The 22,238-nt window shown below is 47.5% G+C and overlaps 1 protein-coding gene across 14 annotated transcripts in view; it reads left to right on the forward strand.

Annotated features, from left to right (window-relative positions):
• Positions 1-22,238, forward strand: part of LOC139760347 (cubilin-like) — a 344,737-nt gene that overhangs the window by 159,668 nt on the left and 162,831 nt on the right. For 3 of the 14 annotated variants that reach the window (XM_071683388.1, XM_071683387.1, XM_071683389.1), the window contains exon 2: positions 20,352-20,418. The exons of the other annotated variants lie outside the window; for them this stretch is intronic. The gene's annotated coding sequence lies outside the window, so the exon portion shown is untranslated. The remainder of the gene's footprint in view (positions 1-20,351; positions 20,419-22,238) is intronic. 14 annotated transcript variants of the gene reach the window in all.

The following is a 22,238-nucleotide window of genomic DNA, read 5'->3' on the forward strand; positions in this document are numbered from 1 at the left end:
TATGATGCTGTGGGCGCCCTTGGTTATGATGCTGTGGACGCTCTTGGTTGTGATGCTGTGGACGGTCTTGGTTATGATGCTGTGGGCGCCCTTGGTTATGATGCTGTGGACGCTCTTGGTTATGATGCTGTGGACGCTCTTGGTTGTGATGCTGTGGGCGCCCTTGGTTATGATGCTGTGGACGCTCTTGGTTATGATGCTGTGGGCGCCCTTGGTTATGATGCTGTGGACGCTCTTGGTTATGATGCTGTGGACGCTCTTGGTTGTGATGCTGTGGACGCTCTTGGTTATATATATGTTGCAGACGCCTTAGATGCTCCAGGTAAAGTCAACTGCTACACGTCTCCACTCACGCGCTCCTCCCATTCAACTACAGGTATAGCCTAAAGGCCAGGCGACCACAAAATAAGTTGTACTATTAAAGACCATTTTTTTTATTCAATGATTTGAAGAATAATTAGCTCATTAGGGACGAGCCAAGCCACAGCTGCTGAACAGAATATAAGGAAAGTCTGATGATGGGTCAGTCTTTTGTTCCTGGACTCATGTTATGTAGGTATCAGCGGTGTTAATGATCATGTAGCAGTTCCTGACCTTGATGCATTCGCGGGCCGCCCAGGGTCGAGCGCATGGGTTCGAGTCCTGGTTGCGGCTTTAGGCCCACAGTCAACCGAGCTGTTCGTCCACCTCTTGGGGTTGGTCGATAAAATGGGTACCTGGCTCAGATTAGGGTCTCGGCAACCCCTGCCGTCTCAGCTAACTTAGAAAAAAGAAATACCTGTTGCTTAAGCTGCCTCCGGTGCCACAGTAAGAGTCTAACGAGCCAATCCATCAATTACCATCGTCCTTCAGCAGCTGTTCATCGCCATTACCCTTCTGTCGACGAAGAGTCACACCGTCATTGATCAGCCGTTGTATCCTTCCTCTCCCTCATCGTAAAATGTAGAAATGAGAAGAGGAATGATTGAGTTTCCCCTCCGTTCGTGTGGCTGCTTACTTAGTATACTTGCCTGTCCGAGTGATTTCGTGGAAAAAAAAAAAAGAGTGATTAGTGTAGACACGAATCGTTCTCCCATGCGCACGAATAGGTCACATGTAATAGGGACGTAAAGCGGCCCTTTTGTTTGATCCAGCCATTTGAACGCGTCATTCTGGAGGGCCTTTCACTCTGAACCGTAATTAGGACTGAGGTAATTTTTTTTTTTCTTAACAGTCTTATGATTTTCAAAACACCTGGACCACACGAGGTCATTATCGCTTCATACACGACTCCTTCCATGTAATTAACGGTTGGGCGTTTTTCGTCTTAAGCTGGATGATGTTGTCGGGGCTTACAGGCATTTTTTTTTTTCACAGGCATTTTTTTTTTCTCGTACGTTCGATTTTAAAGTCTTTCGTCCATCCATTTTCGTCCCTCGTACGTGTTGTCGTCCTTAGCCCGCTTGTCTCCTGGGTCGTCCGTCGCCGTACTTAGACCGCCAGTTTGTCCCAGGTCGTCCGTCCGTTTCCCTCTTCCGTCCGTCCGTCCGTCCGTTTCCGTCTTCCGTCCGTCCGTCGTGCTTCAGATCACCCGGACGCTCGCCAAAATCGTGCCTTGGGGTCGGTCTGATGAATTCCCTTCCGTTGTACGTCAATCCTCTTCTTTCCTTTCAAGATTTTTTGAGATAAATAGGAAAAAAAAAAAGAAAAAAATAGCTGACTTCTCATGTCTAACTTACGGTGTATATGAGGACACTCCCCCATCCCCTCGTCCATCTCCCCTCGTGTAAGTAGCTCACATTTGGTGGATGAAATGATAAGGAAAAGGGGGGAAAAAAAGACTAATATTTTTCGGTGAGTCTCGTAATGATGGTATAGCTCACTCAGGATCTTCATCACGACAGCTTGAGGGAGAAGATATGCCGTCAGAGGGAGAACAAGTCAGGATAAAATAACTGTTTGCCTTGCACGCACCAAATCCGAAATATTGAAAAAAAAAAAAAAAGAGAGAAGAGATATTTTCGACTCAGTGGCTACTTCTTCCTTCTGGAGTTCTCTGTCCTCACAGTGTTGACGAGTTGGGAGAGAGGAAGGAAGGGAGAAATGTAATCTATTATGGATGTAGAGGGAAAGAAATGAAAGAATGAAGGAAAGGTAATGATGCCGGGGCTCATTACCTCTACACACACACACACACACACACACACACACACACACACACACACAGACCAGACGCCCCTCATTATGCGTCATAGGAGGCCTACTCCCTCACGTCCCTCAGCTTTAAACTCGCTTAACGTGTATATGAGGCGCTTGCTTCCCCTCACAGGTGAGCTGTGAGAAGGTGTATTCCCCCCAGCGCGGGCTGTGAGGGTGGGGTTTGGGGCTGTGAGGAGACGTGAGGGAGGGGGTCTGTGTGTGTTTTCCCTAGGACCCCTTCTTTAGTAAGCGGGTCTCGCTAAGCCAAAAGGTCGGGGGAAAAAAAAAAAAAAAAGGAGAGAAGCCGATTCCCATCCTTCGCTGACGGACGAGGTGTGTCCGACCAGACGACCAGGACGAGGCCCTCCTCCCCAGGTAGATAAATGAGTCTACCCGCAGCTGGGAGAATGGTTCTTGGCAAGCCGAAGAACCAGACCAGACCAGACAGTCTAGCATGGTCGGGGAGAGAGAGAGAGAGAGAGAGAGAGAGAGAGAGAGAGAGAGAGAGAGAGAGAGAGAGAGAGAGAGAGAGAACGTGGATGGGTGATGACCTGCTGTAAAGGGAAGCCATCAACGACTGGGTGAAGGACACCAACTACAGATGAAATGGGGAGGAAACAGTGGAAGACATGATGGGGAGGAAACAGTGGAAGATGTGATGGGGAGGAAACAGTGGAAGACATGATGGGGAGGAAACAGTGGAAGACATGATGGGGAGGAAACAGTGGAAGATGTGATGGGGAGGAAACAGTGGAAGACATGATGGGGAGGAAACAGTGGAAGATGTGATGGGGAGGAAACAGTGGAAGACATGATGGGGAGGAAACAGTGGAAGATGTGATGAGGAGGAAACAGTGGAAGACATGATGGGGAGGAAACAGTGGAAGACATGATGGGGAGGAAACAGTGGAAGACATGATGGGGAGGAAACAGTGGAAGACATGATGGGGAGGAAACAGTGGAAGATGTGATGAGGAGGAAACAGTGGAAGACATGATGGGGAGGAAACAGTGGAAGATGTGATGGGGAGGAAACAGTGGAAGATGTGATGGGGAGGAAACAGTGGAAGACATGATGGGGAGGAAACAGTGGAAGACATGATGGGGAGGAAACAGTGGAAGACATGATGGGGAGGAAACAGTGGAAGACATGATGGGGAGGAAACAGTGGAAGACATGATGGGGAGGAAACAGTGGAAGATGTGATGAGGAGGAAACAGTGGAAGACATGATGGGGAGGAAACAGTGGAAGATGTGATGGGGAGGAAACAGTGGAAGATGTGATGGGGAGGAAACAGTGGAAGACATGATGGGGAGGAAACAGTGGAAGATGTGATGGGGAGGAAACAGTGGAAGACATGATGGGGAGGAAACAGTGGAAGATGTGATGGGGAGGAAACAGTGGAAGACATGATGGGGAGGAAACAGTGGAAGATGTGATGGGGAGGAAACAGTGGAAGATGTGATGGGGAGGAAACAGTGGAAGACATGATGGGGAGGAAACAGTGGAAGATGTGATGGGGAGGAAACAGTGGAAGACGTGATAGGGAGGAAATAGTTGAAGACTTGTATGTTAAATAGCAGTAAGGAGGAGCCAGGGGGAGAGTGATGATGACAACAGACACACGTAAGAGACGGGAAAAACACGTGAGACGGAAAAACACGTAAGAGATGTACACGTAGGAAACGGCTCGGGGAAATTAGGTCATGTGGTGAGGGGAGGACAGTGACCCTCTGCCCGTATGTGCCGCGTGGTAGTTAAGACACGACCTAATTTGTCTTAACTTCTGTAGGCAAGAATTAGATTAAGCTGCCTCCTCACTCCCTCCCTCCCTCCCTCTCTCACCCCCGGGAAGTGGGAGACGGAAGATGGAATACACTGTATAGACTGGACGCTTGGCCCCGGGAATGATGGCGAATACGGTGAACACATCCAGTTTTAAGCAATGTTTTCGTCACTTACGAAGATACGAACGCACGCCCCCCCAAGGATGATTACGATATACAGAGATACGTCCTGACGACGTATCTCGTGACTTAAGTCTTGCCCTTCCGAACTTCAGCAGTTGTGGAAGGCCTTCTTCACCTGCCACGCCTCCCACGTGTACACAAACGTTTTTTGGCCCCGTCTCCTGGCTCTGGCTTGACCCCTGTGAAGGGTTGGGTAGCGCGGAGCGCCTTGGAATTCAAAGGGCCAACTCTTCCAATATCTCGACTGCCCCGCCATTTATCTGTTGGCTCGGGGAGACCTTCTCTCCCTCCCCCACTCCCTCCCTCCCCCACTCCCTCCCTCCCCCACTCACTCCCTCCCTCCCTCCCTTCGCCTTCTTTTTTTTACCTTCCACTATTAACCTGCTGCATGTCGTCGGGCCTCTAGAGCCAAAAAGCCATTGATCTTTGGATTTCCCGGAGACTCTAGGAGTCAAGGCCCTTGAGGGATTACACGTGACCTTGAGCCTTATGACGTACCGTTAAGGTCAATGGTAAATGATAGTGATGATAACTAATGTTTCACAGTCCGCTCACACAACGCATTACCTGAAGGAGATGTAGGTGTAGACTTCTACATTCGTTCGAACTGTGACTTGCTGGTGGTCTGGATGGCTCGTCCGGTCCTGGGGGAAATATCTGACGTGATTATATCCATGCGTATCGTTTTGATCTATAGCAACAGCAACATCTAAATGAATACATATATATATATTTTTTTTCCTTTCCGGAGGTATTTTTAAAACGATGCTAACGAGTTCTTATGACACTCTGTTACAATATATATCCTCTCCTTTTTCTTTTAATGTATTCGTGAATTTAAGGTCTAGGTTCGTCTGGCCAGAGTACTGGGTCTTCCTTTTCACGGAAACTTTCGTGGTTTCGTAGAAGAAACACGATTATATCTGCCAACTTTGGACTGAAATTAATTTAAGGTTGATGAGAAAAGTTCTGAGAAACATTTTACAATACTTAACTTCTACGAGATTGAGGTAATGTGAGTCTCCGCTTTGTGACCCTGACCCCAGCGCTTATGTGTGTGCCTCCACTACACAACTGGGATGTTGGAGTAATTCGTACACACTTCGCTACAGAATCGGATAGAAAGATTATTACAGTGTACGTTATATAGTCTCGATATATATATATATATATATATATATATATATATATATATATATATATATATATATATATATATATATTAATCATCTTGAACAACCCTGACCGAGTAACTTTTAACTGTATAACCTTTACTTGATATTATCTTGAAATGTTGTGTGTGTGTGTGTGTGTGTGTGTGTGTGTGTGTGTGTGTGTTAAGGGGTCTGGAGTGGCTTTTAGATTCTTTTTTGCGTGGTTTTTTTTTGGGGGTGTGGGGTTGGGTGAGTGGGTGGAGGTATCCATGTGATCTTTTATCTATTGTCTGTGTGTGTGTGTGTGTGTTAGTGAAGTGGAACACGACATCCCTCCTTGTATTTCCACGTAGAAATTCGTAATGATTATTAGTGATATCATCCTGCGCAGACCGAGGCGCGTGTGGGTGTGTACAATCTTATGAATTTATATTTGTTTCCGAGACTTGGTTGAAATAAGCGTGTAATGGAGGATTGAACCCCAAGTTGTTATGTTGTACCAGTGGTTTACAGTCAGGACATAGGACTGGGGACGTGTTTACAGTCAGGACGTAGGACTGGGGACGTGTTTACAGTCAGGAAATAGAACTGGGGACGTGTTTACAGTCAGGAAATAGGACTGGGGACGTGTTTACAGTCAGGACATAGGACTGGGGACGTGTTTACAGTCAGGACATAGGACTGGGGACGTGTTTACAGTCAGGACATAGGACTGGGGACGTGTTTACAGTCAGGACATAGGACTGGGGACGTGTTTACAGTCAGGACATAGGACTGGGGACGTGTTTACAGTCAGGACATAGGACTGGAGACGTTTTATAATTCCATGTTGCCATAGTCTGGCCACTGAGAAGTGACATAACCTTTGTGTGTGTGTGTGTGTGTGTGTGTTTGTGTGGTCTGTAATCCCTTTGCCCTGCGGATTACAGTAAACTGGAACAATGGTAACCAGCTGTTGCCTAGCGATGATACCAGACCGTCGAACAGCTGGCAGCCTCGCACCACATTTGAGAAAAGCAGTGGAAAGTTGTTTATCTATTTTTTCCTTATCGTTCAGTTGGTAGGGTTTGCACAGGTCTGTTATAATTCTGGTTCATGTTTCAGTAAAGATTTGTGATCGAAAAGTCTAAGAAAAAATATAGATAGCTTTGATGGTGCTGTTTGGTGTAGATTTCTACCCAAGAGCGGAAAGGAAAGAAAATTGTCTGGAAGATGAATGTATAATTTTTTTTCTGGTGCACTTCGTCAGCTTATCCCGGTGGACTTAGTGAGCTTCCTTGGCGCTGTGGGAGCTTGATAGAAGATAGACAGGATTCCTTGGGGCAGGAAGATGGGGGGTGAGACACTGGTGTTGTCCACCTCCAAACGGTTACAAAATAAGGGCGCCTTTGGGAAGGCTGTATGGCCGTCAGAGAATGGGAAGAAGTATAGTGCTGTCGACCTCCCTCTCGCTTCGAAGGAGTCCAATGTCCCTCCCAACAAAAGAGGATCCTGGGGTTGCATGATGATGATATCCAACACCACAAACACGGAGTGGACACACGGCCAGATCCCCCTCACGCCCGAGGCGTAACCTACCTCTCACAGAAGACACTGAACATCTGCTGTTTTGGGGGGGACGTTGCTGACTTTCCAAGCCCTGCTGGAGCCAGTAGAAGGGAACTTAGGATACGTATGTATATATGACAGTACTGTGCCTTTATTCTCCACCTGCCATCGTGTGTGTCTGTTGCCGTAGAATGCTCCTAACACCCGAAGGTGGTGTGGAAGATTTTTCGATTGGTGGCTGTAAGACACGTTGATGGCCATAATGACCCTGGCACTTGATAGGCCTAAAGCCCAACCAACCAAACCACCAACCCACCCACCAGCCAACCAACCAGCCAACTAACCAACCAACCCACCAGCCAGCCAACCAGCCAACCAACCAACCAACCCACCAGCCAGCCAACCAACCAACCCACCCACCAGCCAGCCAACCAACCAACCAAACCACCTACCAGCCAACCAGCCAGCCAACCAACCAACCAACCAACCAACCAACCCACCAACCAACCCACCCACAAGCCAGCCAACCAACCAACCAACCCATCAACCCACCCACCAGCCAACCAACCAACCAACCAACCAACCAACCAAACCACCAACCAGCCAACCAACCCACCAACCCACACGGCAACCAGAGCTATTTACTCATTCTGCCCAGTCGTCGGCTTGGCTCATGATGACACCATTATTCATTCAGAACAGCTGTGGTGTGGATGCCGTAGCCATCCGCTGTCGTCATGCCGCCCACCTCACTCCTCCCCCACCTCCTCTTCTTCCCTTCTTCCTCCTACCCCGCCTTCTCCCCCTCCTCCTCCTCCTCCTCCTCACCCTCAGATTGGCCCTCTCTGTTGTTTACCAGGCGACAGAGTGTCTCCTTACAGTTCTCCTCAGATGGGGCTCTGGCCACACGTTAGGTACAGTGTCGACTCCGGAGTCCCTACCTCACACATTTCCTGTCAGATTGTGTTCATATCGAGGCCTTCCATCACTGCTCCATCCACATTACTCTGCATTTCTTCGCGTTGAGTTTCATGGACACCTCATGAGATCAGCTTCGGAAGTCGTCCAGGTCTGTGTGTGTGTGTGTGTGTGTGTGTGTGTGTGTGTGTGTGTGTGTGTGTGTGTGTGCGTCCCTCATCACGTGATCGACTGCCAGCGTGGCCATCGCCTCGTCAACGAACACACAACGTGGTGAATCCGCTTCTCCTGGCAAGTCATTTGCATAGGGTCAGGAAGAGCCATGGTCCCAGGATCGAGGTGTGTGTTTGTGTGTGTGTGTGTGTGTGTGTGTGTGTGTGTGTGTGTGTGTGTGTGTGAAAACTTTAGGGATGCTACAGGGATGAGAGACAACTCTGATGACTGGGTGAGAAGCCTTTAAGAGAGAGAGAGAGAGAGAGAGAGAGAGAGAGAGAGAGAGAGAGAGAGAGAGAGAGAGAGAGCCGATGATGCTGATGCCTGAGGCGTGGCTATTGGTCTTAGTGGAGTGAGAGGGCGGGGAGAGTGCCAAACTAGGGTGAGAGGAGAGGAGGGAGGGAAAAGGGGAGAGAGAGTAAACCATGGCAAACGAGGTCGTGAATGGTACTGATTACAGGTGATGGTAGTACGGCTGGTGATGGTGGTAAATGGAATACACTGTATAGACTGGACGCTTGGCGCCGGGAATGATGGCGAATACGGTGAACACATCCAGTTTTAAGCAATGTTTTCGTCACTTACGAAGATACGAACGCACGCCCCCCCAAGGATGATTACGATATACAGAGATACGTCCTGACGACGTATCTCGTGACTTAAGTCTTGCCCGTCCGAACTTCAGCAGTTGTGGAAGGCCTTCTTCACCTGCCACGCCTCCCACGTGTACACAAACGTTTTTTTGGCCCCGTCTCCTGGCTCTGGCTTGACCCCTGTGAAGGGTTGGGTAGCGCGGAGCGCCTTGGAATTCAAAGGGCCAACTCTTCCAATATCTCGACTGCCCCGCCATTTATCTGTTGGCTCGGGGAGACCTTCTCTCCCTCCCTCCCTCCCCCACTCACTCCCTCCCTCCCTCCGCCTTCTTTTTTTACCTTCCACTATTAACCTGCTGCATGTCGTCGGGCCTCTAGAGCCAAAAAGCCATTGATCTTACTTTGGATTTCCCGGAGACTTTAGGAGTCAAGGCCCTTGAGGGATTACACGTGACCTTGAGCCTTATGACGTACCGTTAAGGTCAGTGGTGAATGATTGTGATGATAACTAATGTTTCACAGTCCGCTCACACAACGCATTACCTGAAGGAGATGTAGGTGTAGACTTCTACATTCGTTCGAACTGTGACTTGCTGGTGGTCTGGATGGCTCGTCCGGTCCTGGGGGAAATATCTGACGTGATTATATCCATGAGTATCGTTTTGATCTATAGCAACAGCAACATCTAAATGAATACATATATATATATTTTTTTTTCCTTTCCGGAGGTATTTTTAAAACGATGCTAACGAGTTCTTATGACACTCTGTTACAATATATATCCTCTCCTTTTTCTTTTAATGTATTCGTGAATTTAAGGTCTAGGTTCGTTTGGCCAGAGTACTGGGTCTTCCTTTTCACGGAAACTTTCGTGGTTTCGTAGAAGAAACACGATTATATCTGCCAACTTTGGACTGAAATTAATTTAAGGTTGATGAGAAAAGTTCTGAGAAACATTTTACAATACTTAGCCTCTACGAGATTGAGGTAATGCGAGTCTCCGCTTTGTGACCCTGACCCCAGCGCTTATGTGTGTGCCTCCACTACACAACTGGGATGATGGAGTAATTCGTACACACTTCGCTACAGAATCGGATAGAAAGATTGTTACAGTGTACGTTATATAGTCTCGATATATATATATATATATATATATATATATATATATATATATATATATATATATATATATATATATATATATATATATATATATTAATCATCTTGAACAACCCTGACCGAGTAACTTTTAACTGTATAACCTTTACTTGATATTATCTTGAAATGTTGTGTGTGTGTTTTATGTGTGTGTGTGTGTGTGTGTGTGTTAAGGGGTCTGGAGTGGCTTTTAGATTCTTTTTTGCGTGGTTTTTTTTTTGGGGGTGTGGGGTTGGGTGAGTGGGTGGAGGTATCCATGTGATCTTTTATCTATTGTCTGTGTGTGTGTGTGTGTGTGTGTGTGTGTTAGTGAAGTGGAACACGACATCCCTCCTTGTATTTCCACGTAGAAATTCGTAATGATTATTAGTGATATCATCCTGCGCAGACTGAGGCGCGTGTAGGTGTGTACAATCTTATGAATTTATATTTGTTTCCGATACTTGGTTGAAATAAGCGTGTAATGGAGGATTGAACCCCAAGTTGTTATGTTGTACCAGTGGTTTACAGTCAGGACATAGGGCTGGGGACGTGTTTACAGTCAGGACGTAGGACTGGGGACGTGTTTACAGTCAGGAAATAGAACTGGGGACGTGTTTACAGTCAGGAAATAGGGCTGAGGACGTATTTACAGTCAGGAAATAGGACTGGGGACGTGTTTACAGTCAGGAAATAGGACTGGGGACGTGTTTACAGTCAGGACATAGGACTGGGGACGTGTTTACAGTCAGGACATAGGACTGGGGACGTGTTTACAGTCAGGACATAGGACTGGGGACGTGTTTACAGTCAGGACATAGGACTGGGGACGTGTTTACAGTCAGGACATAGGACTGGAGACGTGTTTACAGTCAGGACATAGGACTGGGGACGTGTTTACAGTCAGGACATAGGACTGGGGACGTGTTTACAGTCAGGACATAGGACTGGAGACGTGTTTACAGTCAGGACATAGGACTGGGGACGTGTTTACAGTCAGGACATAGGACTGGGGACGTGTTTACAGTCAGGACATAGGACTGGAGACGTGTTTACAGTCAGGACATAGGACTGGAGACGTGTTTACAGTCAGGACATAGGACTGGAGACGTGTTTACAGTCAGGACATAGGACTGGAGACGTTTTATAATTCCATGTTGCCATAGTCTGGCCACTGAGAAGTGACATAACCTTTGTGTGTGTGTGTGTGTGTGTGTGTGTTTGTGTGGTCTGTAATCCCTTTGCCCTGCGGCTTACAGTAAACTGGAACAATGGTAACCAGCTGTTGCCTAGCGATGATACCAGACCGTCGAACAGCTGGCAGCCTCGCACCACATTTGAGAAAAGCAGTGGAAAGTTGTTTATCTATTTTTTCCTTATCGTTCAGTTGGTAGGGTTTGCACAGGTCTGTTATAATTCTGGTTCATGTTTCAGTAAAGATTTGTGATCGAAAAGTCTAAGAAAAAATATAGATGGCTTTGATGGTGCTGTTTGGTGTAGATTTCTACCCAAGAGCGGAAAGGAAAGAAAATTGTCTGGAAGATGAATGTATAATTTTTTTTCTGGTGCACTTCGTCAGGTTATCCCGGTGGACTTAGTGAGCTTCCTTGGCGCTGTGGGAGCTTGATAGAAGTTAGACAGGATTCCTTGGGGCAGGAAGATGGGGGGTGAGACACTGGTGTTGTCCACCTCCAAACGGTTACAAAATAAGGGCGCCTTTGGGAAGGCTGTATGGCCGTCAGAGAATGGAAAGAAGTATAGTGCTGTCGACCTCCCTCTCGCTTCGAAGGAGTCCAATGTCCCTCCCAACAAAAGAGGATCCTGGGGTTGCATGATGATGATATCCAACACCACAAACACGGAGTGGACACACGGCCAGATCCCCCTCACGCCCGAGGCGTAACCTACCTCACACAGAAGACACTGAACATCTGCTGTTTTGGGGGGGACGTTGCTGACTTTCCAAGCCCTGCTGGAGCCAGTAGAAGGGAACTTAGGATACGTATGTATATATGACAGTACTGTGCCTTTATTCTCCACCTGCCATCGTGTGTGTCTGTTGCCATAGAATGCTCCCAACACCCGAAGGTGGTGTGGAAGATTTTTCGATTGGTGGCTGTAAGACACGTTGATTGCCTTAACGACCCTGGCACGTGATAGGCCTAAAGCCCAACCAACCAAACCACCAACCCACCCACCAGCCAACCAACCAGCCAACTAACCAACCAACCCACCAGCCAGCCAACCAACCAACCAACCAACCAACCAAACCACCAACCAGCCAACCAACCCACCAACCCACACGGCAACCAGAGCTATTTACTCATTCTGCCCAGTCGTCGGCTTGGCTCATGATGACACCATTATTCATTCAGAACAGCTGTGGTGTGGATGCCGTAGCCATCCGCTGTCGTCATGCCGCCCACCTCACTCCTCCCCCACCTCCTCTCCTTCCCTTCCTCCTCCTACCCCGCCTTCTCCCCCTCCTCCTCCTCCTCCTCACCCACAGATTGGCCCTCTCTGTTGTTTACCAGGCGACAGAGTGTCTCCTTACAGTTCTCCTCAGATGGGGCTCTGGCCACACGTTAGGTACAGTGTCGACTCCGGAGTCCCTACCTCACACATTTCCTGCCAGATTGTGTTCATATCGAGGCCTTCCATCACTGCTCCATCCACATTACTCTGCATTTCTTCGCGTTGAGTTTCATGGACACCTCATGAGATCAGCTTCGGAAGTCGTCCAGGTCTGTGTGTGTGTGTGTGTGTGTGTGTGTGTGTGTGTGTGTGTGTGTGTGTGCGTCCCTCATCACGTGATCGACTGCCAGCGTGGCCATCGCCTCGTCCACGAACACACAACGTGGTGAATCCGCTTCTCCTGGCAAGTCATTTGCATAGGGTCAGGAAGAGCCGTGGTCCCAGGATCGAGTGTGTGTGTGTGTGTGTGTGTGTGTGTGTGTGTGTGTGTGTGTGTGTGTGTGTGTGTGAAAACTTTAGGGATGCTACAGGGATGAGAGACAACTCTGATGACTGGGTGAGAAGCCTTTAAGGGAGAGAGAGAGAGAGAGAAAGAGAGAGAGAGAGAGAGAGAGAGAGAGAGAGAGAGAGAGAGAGAGAGAGAGCCGATGATGCTAATGCCTGAGGCGTGGCTATTGGTCTTAGTGGAGTGAGAGGGCGGGGAGAGTGCCAACTAGGGTGAGAGGAGAGGAGGGAGGGAAAAGGGGAGAGAGAGTAAACCATGGCAAACGAGGTCGTGAATGGTACTGATTACAGGTGATGGTAGTACGGCTGGTGATGGTGATATGGGTGGTATGAGCTACGCTGGACTCCTCCCTCCCTCCTTCTGCAGGTGTAGGGTGCTGATAAGGACAGAGGAATGGGGGTTAGGCTCCGGGAGACAGCCTCTCCCTCAAGGTGAACGCTGAGGGGAGCGAGCGTCAGCCTCTGTATCACCGTAGACGTATGGTAGTTACGTGGTGGAGTAACTCGGTGGGGGAGGACGCTCCGATCTTCTCTTGTGGGTGTGAGACAGACTCCTGGATGCTATGAAGCCGTGCCGTCGGGTCGTACCGTCGTGCTCAAGGATCGTAAGGTCATGCTCAAGGATCGTACCGTCGTGCTCAAGGGTCGTACCGTCGTGCTCAAGGATCGTACGGTCATGCTCAAGGATCGTACCGTCGTGCTCAAGGGTCGTACCGTCGTGCTCAAGGATCGTAAGGTCATGCTCAAGGATCGTACCGTCGTGCTCAAGGGTCGTACCGTCGTGCTCAAGGATCGTACTGTCGTGCTCAAGGATCGTACCGTCGTGCTCAAGGATCGTACCGTCGTGTTCTGGATATTAAAGGAACATGTTGGTTCAACCATCTGCCTCGGTTTGAGACATCTCTTACCTGGGTCACCAGGCCACAGACCAAGGTCAGCAGACCACAGACCAGGGTCACCAGGCTACAGACCAAGGTCAGCAGGCCACAGACCAGGGTCAGCAGGCCACAGACCAAGGTCAACAGGCGACTCACCAGGGCCACCAGGATGGTGGCACGGTAGACGAAGGTGTGTACGTCTTGTTGACCCCCTGCATTGCAGTATGGCAATGTATGGATTGGCCTCCTCCTCCTCCTCGCCCAGCCCTTCCGTCTTACGCAAGCTCAGCCTCCCGTCATAAGAACAAGTAACCCGTACATGAACCTAAGCTCACGTAGTCGACGCCACATTTGTCTCTGAAGGTTGTTCGTAGACGCACAGTTTTGCAGGATCTGACCGACCTGTCGCGCTTGCGCGTGTACGTACACACACACACACACACACACACACACACACACACACACACACACACACACACATACACACACAGAGGCAGTGTTGAAGATCCGCGGGAGTCGTGAGGGAGATTCGAGAGGCAGACAGACAGACAGACAGACGTAGAGAGAGTGACAGTCAGCATTGAGGAGATGTGAGCACGGCACGGGTAGGCTGAGTGAGAGCAGGGAGAGGGAGGGAGAGTGGGTTTAGTTCTTGCGCTGGAACTAGGTCAGTAAGAGAGGAGAATGTGACACACTCGCCACGAAAGATGTGGACTCGGTGTAAAGTGGGGCGAGAGAGAGAGAGAGAGAGAGAGAGAGAGAGAGAGAGAGAGAGAGAGAGAGAGAGAGAGAGAGAGAGAGGAGAGAGATGTAAATACGAAAGGAAGAAAGAGAGAGAGGGAAAAAGAGGAGGAGGAGGAGGAAGGGGGGATAGATAGAATGAGATAAAGAGAGGGGAAAGAGAGATAAAAGAGTGAGAGAAGAGGAGAGAGAGAGAGAGAGAGAGAGAGAGAGAGAGAGAGAGAGAGAGAGAGAGAGAGAGAGAGAGGTCGCTGGCTATTGATTTCGCTGGCTAGCGCGCAGGCTGTGGGCAGGCAGGCTGGCTGGCTGGCTGGCTGGAGGACGAGGAGAAGGCCGCCTACTTTTCCCCTCCTCACTCGGAAATAAACATATGCCTCCTACAAGACCGATCCCCCCCCCCTCCCTCCCCATCCCTCCAACCCCCCCCCCCCTTTTTACCCGACCTCCCTACAACACATAAACAGTCCCTCTCCAGTAATGACCGGGGCGCGACGCATGCGCAGGAGCTAAAGGGGAGGGGGGTCTCCCCCCTCTCTCTCTCTCTCTCTCTCTCTCTCTCTCTCTCTCTCTCTCTCTCTCTCTCTCTCTCTCTCTCTCCCTCTCCGGTCTAGAGAGGGGGGGGGGGGAAGCTCCCCTCCCCTCCCACCAATGGGATGCTAAAAATCAGAGGCGACACAGATTAGATCTGGGTCTGCATAGGTCATGTGGTACAGACCAGCTGGTGGTTTAGCCTACCTGGCTGAGGTGGTCTGGTCCACAGTGGTACGGTTCTGTGTCCCAGCTGTGTCCAGGTTCGGCACGTCGCTGTGGTACGCGGGCTTTAGCACTGTGCTACAGGGATGATGGTCGTGTGGTACAGGGAAAAGGGGTTCTCAGGCTATGTCAGTAGAGCCGAGGTTTAGTGACTATGTCACAAGGACTGAGCTTGAGGGACTGTGTCACAAGCATTAAGCTTCAGGGGCTATGTCAAAAGGGCTGAACTTTCAGGATCTATATCACAAGGACTGAGGCACAGGGGCTATGCCACAGGGACGAAACACTTAGCCACAGTTGTCACAAGGAGAGAGAACGACCCCTGGCTCTATGTTCCTCAAGATGTGGCCTCCTGGTGAATATGTGGTGATTAACGCAGTGAGAGTCGACCTCGGAGTCTACATACCCTCCCCAGGGGTTACCCAGGGGTAGGAGAAGGTGACTTACCCACTGGAGAAAGATGATCCCCTACCATAGCGAAGACTCAACCCGAAAAAGAGTGAAAAAGAAAAATATATTAAAAGGTTCCTGTGTCCTCTTTAGAGCACCGTGCCGATTGGCGTGCTCTATATATCTCCTGTGACGAGAAATGTCACTTTATGTCGCCTCCTGTAGTGTAGCGTTACTCGCTCTGCCGTCAGTAAACACACAGTAACGAAGAAAAATCAATAGTTTACATTTAAAGGGAGATGTCTTTAAGGGTTAAGTTTACACTGTCTGTGTTGCGGGACGCAACTGTTGTTTCAGCACGACTGTCCACACGAGAGAGAGAGAGAGAGAGAGAGAGAGAGATGATCCTGACGAAGGCAGAAGTCGAGAGCATGATTCCCCCATGTGGTGTAGTGGTTAACGATGCGATCACCAAATCCCAAGGCCCCCGTGTTCGAGACCCAGACATGACAGACAGCTGAATGCCTTCCCACCTGTTCATCCTTCCCAGAGTGATGGATGGATAAGTTTATATATATATATATATATATATATATATATATATATATATATATATATATATATATATATATATACGTCCTCTGGGCACAGTTGCCCATGCTCGAGGCCATGTTATAAACCAAGTCATCTGTTGTGTTGACAGACACAAGATAAGCTGGAGTTGTTTCGTGTGGGTTGGTGGCAGGAGGGAGGAGAGCCTGTAGGTGGTGATGGTGTCAGGCGGACGTTAGGGATGGGAGGTGGTGTCAGACGTGTGTGTACGTTGGTGGCAGAAAAGGAGGGCGTGATGGCTGTGGTAATAGTGCCAAAAAAAAAAAAAAACGAGAGGGCCTGACGACTGGTGGTAGTGGTGGCGTGTGGTGGTGGCAGGAAGGAGGGCCTGGTGGCTGGTGGTGGCAACAGATGCGGGAGTGCGGTGGTTGTCACTCTCCATCACGGCTCACACCACTGCCAAACAAGCCACTTCCCAAAGATTCTCACCCAGCCATTCATTACAGTATTTTCTTCTATACTTTTATTATATTGTTATATGTAACGGTGATGGTCCCTGTATTTGTGTGCTTAATATATATATATATATATATATATATATATATATATATATATATATATATATATATATATATATATATGTGTGTGTGTGTGTGTGTGTGTGTGTGTGTGTGTGTGTGTGTGTGTGTGTGTTTATGTGTGTGTGTGTGTGTGTATGTGTGTGTGTTTATGTGTGAGTGTGTGTGTATGTGTGTGTGTGTGTGTGTGTGTGTGTGTGTGTGTGTGTGTGTGTGTTTATGTGTATGTATGTATGTGTGTGTGTGTGTGTGTGTGTGGTGTGTGTGTGTGTGTGTGTGTGTCATACATGACCATGCATCACCTGACGACCATATTGTGAAGCCCATTCACATGTAGAGGACCTTCCAAGCACCTCACATCACACTGAACCTCACCCACCAAGCGAACATCATCAGAAACACGCCCTACAACATCGCATGCTGGGAACAGTGGCTCATTCAGAGGAGAATATTTTGCACCTCCACAGAAGTCTTCGGTCACTCTCTCTCTCTTTCTCTAGACAGACTTGAACCCTTCTTCTCACATTCTGTACTCCCTCTGAAGTGGGCATGGCCTGCAGCACACACGTAACATAATACCCCATACCCCAAGGATCAATACAAAGGCAACAAGCAAATTAAATGTCCTCAGAGCACCTGTTTGTACCAGATTTGAACAAGCAAAAGAGACTCTTATTCTCCTCCGCGACAGACAATTCATCCGCTCCACCCTAAACTACGCCTCACCAGCCTGTCATCCAACCTGTCATAAGTAAATGACAAGAAGCAAATCACACAAAAACAGAACAACCACACGATTAGAACCTATACAGCGAAACAAAAACACTCCTAGTACAGTGCCACACAGATTCCCCCAATTCCCCTACAAGGAAAACAGATATTTACACTCCGTAATGACCAGATTAAGAACTAGATTGCCCTCCTAACACACTCTGAAGTCATCTCCCCTCCAGACATACACCCATTTGAAACCACACTCCCCAGACACATACGTGTTACACTTTCTCGTCATCGCTTTGGACATCACCCATCTCTGGTGCAACAGACACGTCGTTTCTACAAGACCCCCCCATCATACTCACGATACAAGAACCAAACTTGAAGATTCAAAACAGTTACTCTCTATGTTGTCTTGGCTCCACCTCACACAGACATAGACCACCACCGAGCCTTTGGTTCCGCTTCGTGGACTTGGCTGGTTTCATGAGCGCTGCGGGATCCCCATAAAGGGTAGATGGGACTCCTTGGGCGGGAAGGTAAAGGCAAACGTGATTGTAGTTACGTTTTTGTACTGTGTGGCGAAACTTTGTACACCTCTGGGGCTCCGTCGTGTGTGTGTGTGTGTGTGTGTGTGTGTGTGTGTCTACCTGTCTGTCTGTGTGTTGTGATAATCCTTTCACCATCGTGTCTTAAACGCCTGAATTATTTATAAAGCCTTGGCCACCCTTATTATGAAGGCTTGCGCCATCTAATTAACGCTTGATTCATATTAATTTGGACGCCAGCACCTAGGTAATGCAAGCGCGTGAGCCACTTGTTTTGAACGCCAGCAACACCTTATTTACAGTGATAAGGTTCCCCGGTGGTCATAAACATGTGTCACTTATTGCCTTATTTTGAACGGTTAATTCGCGTTATTTAAACTACATAGGAAGTCATTTTCGTCATTTTCCAAAAGGTATCGTAAAATTAGTTTCCAGACGATAATATCCTCTTATATATTATCCCTGGGGATAGGGGAGAAAGAATACTTCCCACGTATTCCCTGCGTGTCGTAGAAGGCGACTAAAAGGGGAGGGAGCGGGGGGCTGGAAATCCTCCCCTCTCACTTTTTTTTTTAATTTTCCAAAAGAGGGAACAGAGAAGGGGCCCAGGTGAGGATATTCCCTCAAGGGCCCAGTCCTCTGTCCTCAACGCTACCTCGCTAATGCGGGAAATGGCGAATAGTATGAAAGAAAAAAAGATATATATATATATATATATATATATATATATATATATATATATATATATATATATATATATATATATATACAAATGGCGTCTCTTCGATGTATATCAACTGACTGTTATATTTCTCTCTCGTGTCTCCCCTGATGATATGATTATTACACGAAAGTGCACTTGGGAACTTTTCGGGTTTCATTTTCCCCGTGGACTCATAGGAATATATATATATATATATATATATATATATATATATATATATATATATATATATATATATATATATATATCCAATATATATATATATATATATATATATATATATATATATATATATATATATATATATATATATATATATATATATATATCCTCTTTTCTCTATTCGTTTAAACCAGACGACATTATTTATATGTTGTAGCAACTGTAGAAATTAATATCAAGCATAGATTTGAAGAGGAAGGTATGTACAGATATTTTGAAGTATCGTTCGTCAGTGCATTGAAGGAAAGACCAGCGCCGTTGTTGGAGTAAGATGTACGATAACTCCATGAAGAAATTAGCCAGCCCGGGTGGACAGAGCGGATGAGGCCGCCGTCACCGGAAATAATTTATCGCCATTTATATCTTGGCCGCAGCTGCAGCGTGTGATGGCGTGGCGCTAGTCAAGATGATAAGCTGTTATTGGTCTCTCTCTCTCTCTCTCTCTCTCTCTCTCTCTCTCTCTCTCGTGTACCCCCTCCTCCTCCCCTGCCTGTATGGCAGTGAGCGATGACGTCATGTGCTGGAGGAGGGGGGTGGGGCTAAGGTGATGTGTTCCTATTGGTGCGTTCATACAGTATGGCACAAGGCGTGATGGCGTCGTGTTGGGCCGGGTATGTAGCTCTTGGTGCCTCTATAATGTGGCAAATAAGTGGCTGCTGGTGCCTCTATATAAATATGTGGCAGTAAGTGATGCTGTTGATGGTAGTAGTAGAGACTTCGCGGTTCTGATTGGTCATCCGCCCGGGGCGCCTGAAACCGATGACGTCACGGTAGCAATTGGTCGCCCGTTACGACGACAACGAGAGACGGGCGAACGACCTCGCAGTATCGCATGTTGATATGTCATTGGGTGTGACGACGGGTCGTCTACATCGCCACTACCTTTTCACGACGACCCTTCGATGTAATGGTCTGATTGCTTGATCCTTAAGGGTCGTGAAGTCGTGCTCAAGGGTCGCACTGTCATGTTCAAGGGTCGTAACGTCGTGTTCAAGGGTCGCACCGTCGTGCTCATGTACATGTATGTAATTTGGCCAAACGCCACGTACATTTAGTGATATAACTCGTTTAATGAGTAATTACATTTCTTGTTTGTAATTCTCTGCAGATAATGAGTGGTTGAGAACACGCATAGGATAATAGAACTTAAATGCGGGGTTAAAGACAGTCATTACATAACCTGAGATTGTTTTAAGGGGGTTTGTGACAGTACCATTATATCTGTGTTACATCAGTGTTACATTGGCCATGTAATATAGGCCGTAACGTAATCATGCACTATGTAACACATGTAACATCTCTTTGCTCTGTCGTAGTGACACGACACTTCGTGTCATACGTGTGTCTTTCGTGACCCGTTCGTGTGGAAGACCTGAGAGTTTAATTCACCGTTTTTTTTTTCTTTTTTTTTCTCATATGATTAAGGCTGGGATTAATGGGATTAACGAAAGAGTGACTGGCCACGTATTGAGTTTGGAGGTTTGCCTAATACTTAACTGACCTGAGCGTGTGTAAGTTGTGAAGACATTAATCGTAATGAGGGTGTTTCTTCGGACAGGTGAGTGAGCTGGAGCGCCACCGTGGAGGGAGCGGGTGCTGAAGACGTTACACCCAATCGCTCAGGCGTAAGTACATACATACTGAGAGTGTTTACATTTTTTTTTCCTTTTTACAGTTCTTAACGTGTCAACCCTCCTTGTCACAAAGGTACGACCTTTGGTTACGTTGGTACGACCCGTGTGCACGAGGGTGTACGGCCTTTGGTAACAAGGGTACGACCCGTGTGCACGAGGGTGTACGACCTTTGGTAACGAGGGTACGACCCGTGTGTACGAGGGTGTACGACCTTTGGTAACGAGGGTACGACCCGTGTCCACGAGAGGTACCATACCTTGTGGATATGATGACCTGACCTTTGACCCCGATCCACAGCTGAACGATCCGTCTGTCCGTGTGTTGGTCTGACCTTCAATGACACAGTCGAGTGGTCAGCATGAGTAGAGAGCCCGTGCCATCAGCCTGGCATGGTTAGGGCAAGCACACGGTTGTCGGAGGTCGCTGTGTGTTTGGAGATGGTGGTGTTGTGGGTGTGAGGTGTGGTGGTGGTGGGGATGAGGGAGGGAAGTGTGTGATGGGGGAGGGGTGGTAGTGGGGAGCAACATTACCAACTTCTTTGGACAACTGAGGAAGAAAATGAGGGGGAGGAAAAAAAAAAACTTCTCCGGAAATGGGAGTTGTTGAAGGCTCGGGAGCCCCCTGTGTTGTGGGGGTCGTGGAGTGGTGATTGGGTCGTAAGTTTTCTGTTGGAGATTATATTAGTTACGTGTTGGTGTTGTTGTTGTTGGAGTAGGTGAAATTGGTAGTCGGTTCTGTTTTTTTTTCCTGTTGAAGGTTCTGTAGTGTTGGAGTATTTTATGTTGTTGGAGATGGGGTGTTTGTAGATATATTTCTTGTTGGAGATTAGGTGTATGAACTGGTTGTGTTGGTGGAGATAGTGGTAGTTAGGGTTTTGTGATGGAGTTCCTGTGTGAAACTTTTTTTTTTACTATTATTTGAAGATTGATTTTCTTGGATGTCTGATAGTTGATAAAGACTCCAAGAATTGTGTGTTGGAGGTGAGGCTTTGATTGTAGGAGGTGGTGTTTCCTGTTGTAACAGATGGTGGTGTTTCCTGTTGTAACAGATGATGGTGTTTCCTGTTGTAACAGATGGTGGTGTTTCCTGTTGTAACAGATGATGCTCCCGTTTGTGGGAGATGATGCCTCTCTTGTAGCAGATGGTACCCTCCGTTGTGGTAGATGGTGTAACAGATGGTACCCTCCGTTGTGGTAGATGGTTCTCCACCTGTGGTAGACATAATCCTGTTGATTCTATGTAGGAGGATGTAACAGTTTAATCATGCGTTATATATATATATATATATATATATATATATATATATATATATATATATATATATATATATATATATGTATGTATATATATATATTTTTTTTTTTCTTTAAACTATTCGCCATTTCCCGCGTTAGCGAGGTGGCGTTAAGAACAGAGGACTGGGCCTTTTTTGGAATATCCTCACCTGGCCCCCTCTGTTCCTTCTTTTGGAAAATAAAAAAAAAGAAAAAACGAGAGGGGAGGATTTCCAGCCCCACCGCTTCCTCCCCTTTTAGTCGCCTTCTACGACACGCAGGGAATACGTGGGAAGTATTCTTAATCCCCTATCCCCAGGGATAATATATATATATATATATATATATATATATATATATATATATATATATATATTTATAAAGTCCTCTTCATCATCACGCTGGGGGAAATGAAGCCTGAACCACTTCCAAGAGAGATGAACCCAGACGGAAATTTAAAAGCGTAAGACAAAGAGGAATGTCAAACTCCGGAGTTTAGGGGAGGGGGAAAAAATGTAAGGGTGGGGAAGGGGGGA

Source organism: Panulirus ornatus, chromosome 36 (assembly GCF_036320965.1).
Source record: "Panulirus ornatus isolate Po-2019 chromosome 36, ASM3632096v1, whole genome shotgun sequence".
In the NCBI taxonomy this organism is placed as follows: domain Eukaryota; kingdom Metazoa; phylum Arthropoda; class Malacostraca; order Decapoda; family Palinuridae; genus Panulirus; species Panulirus ornatus.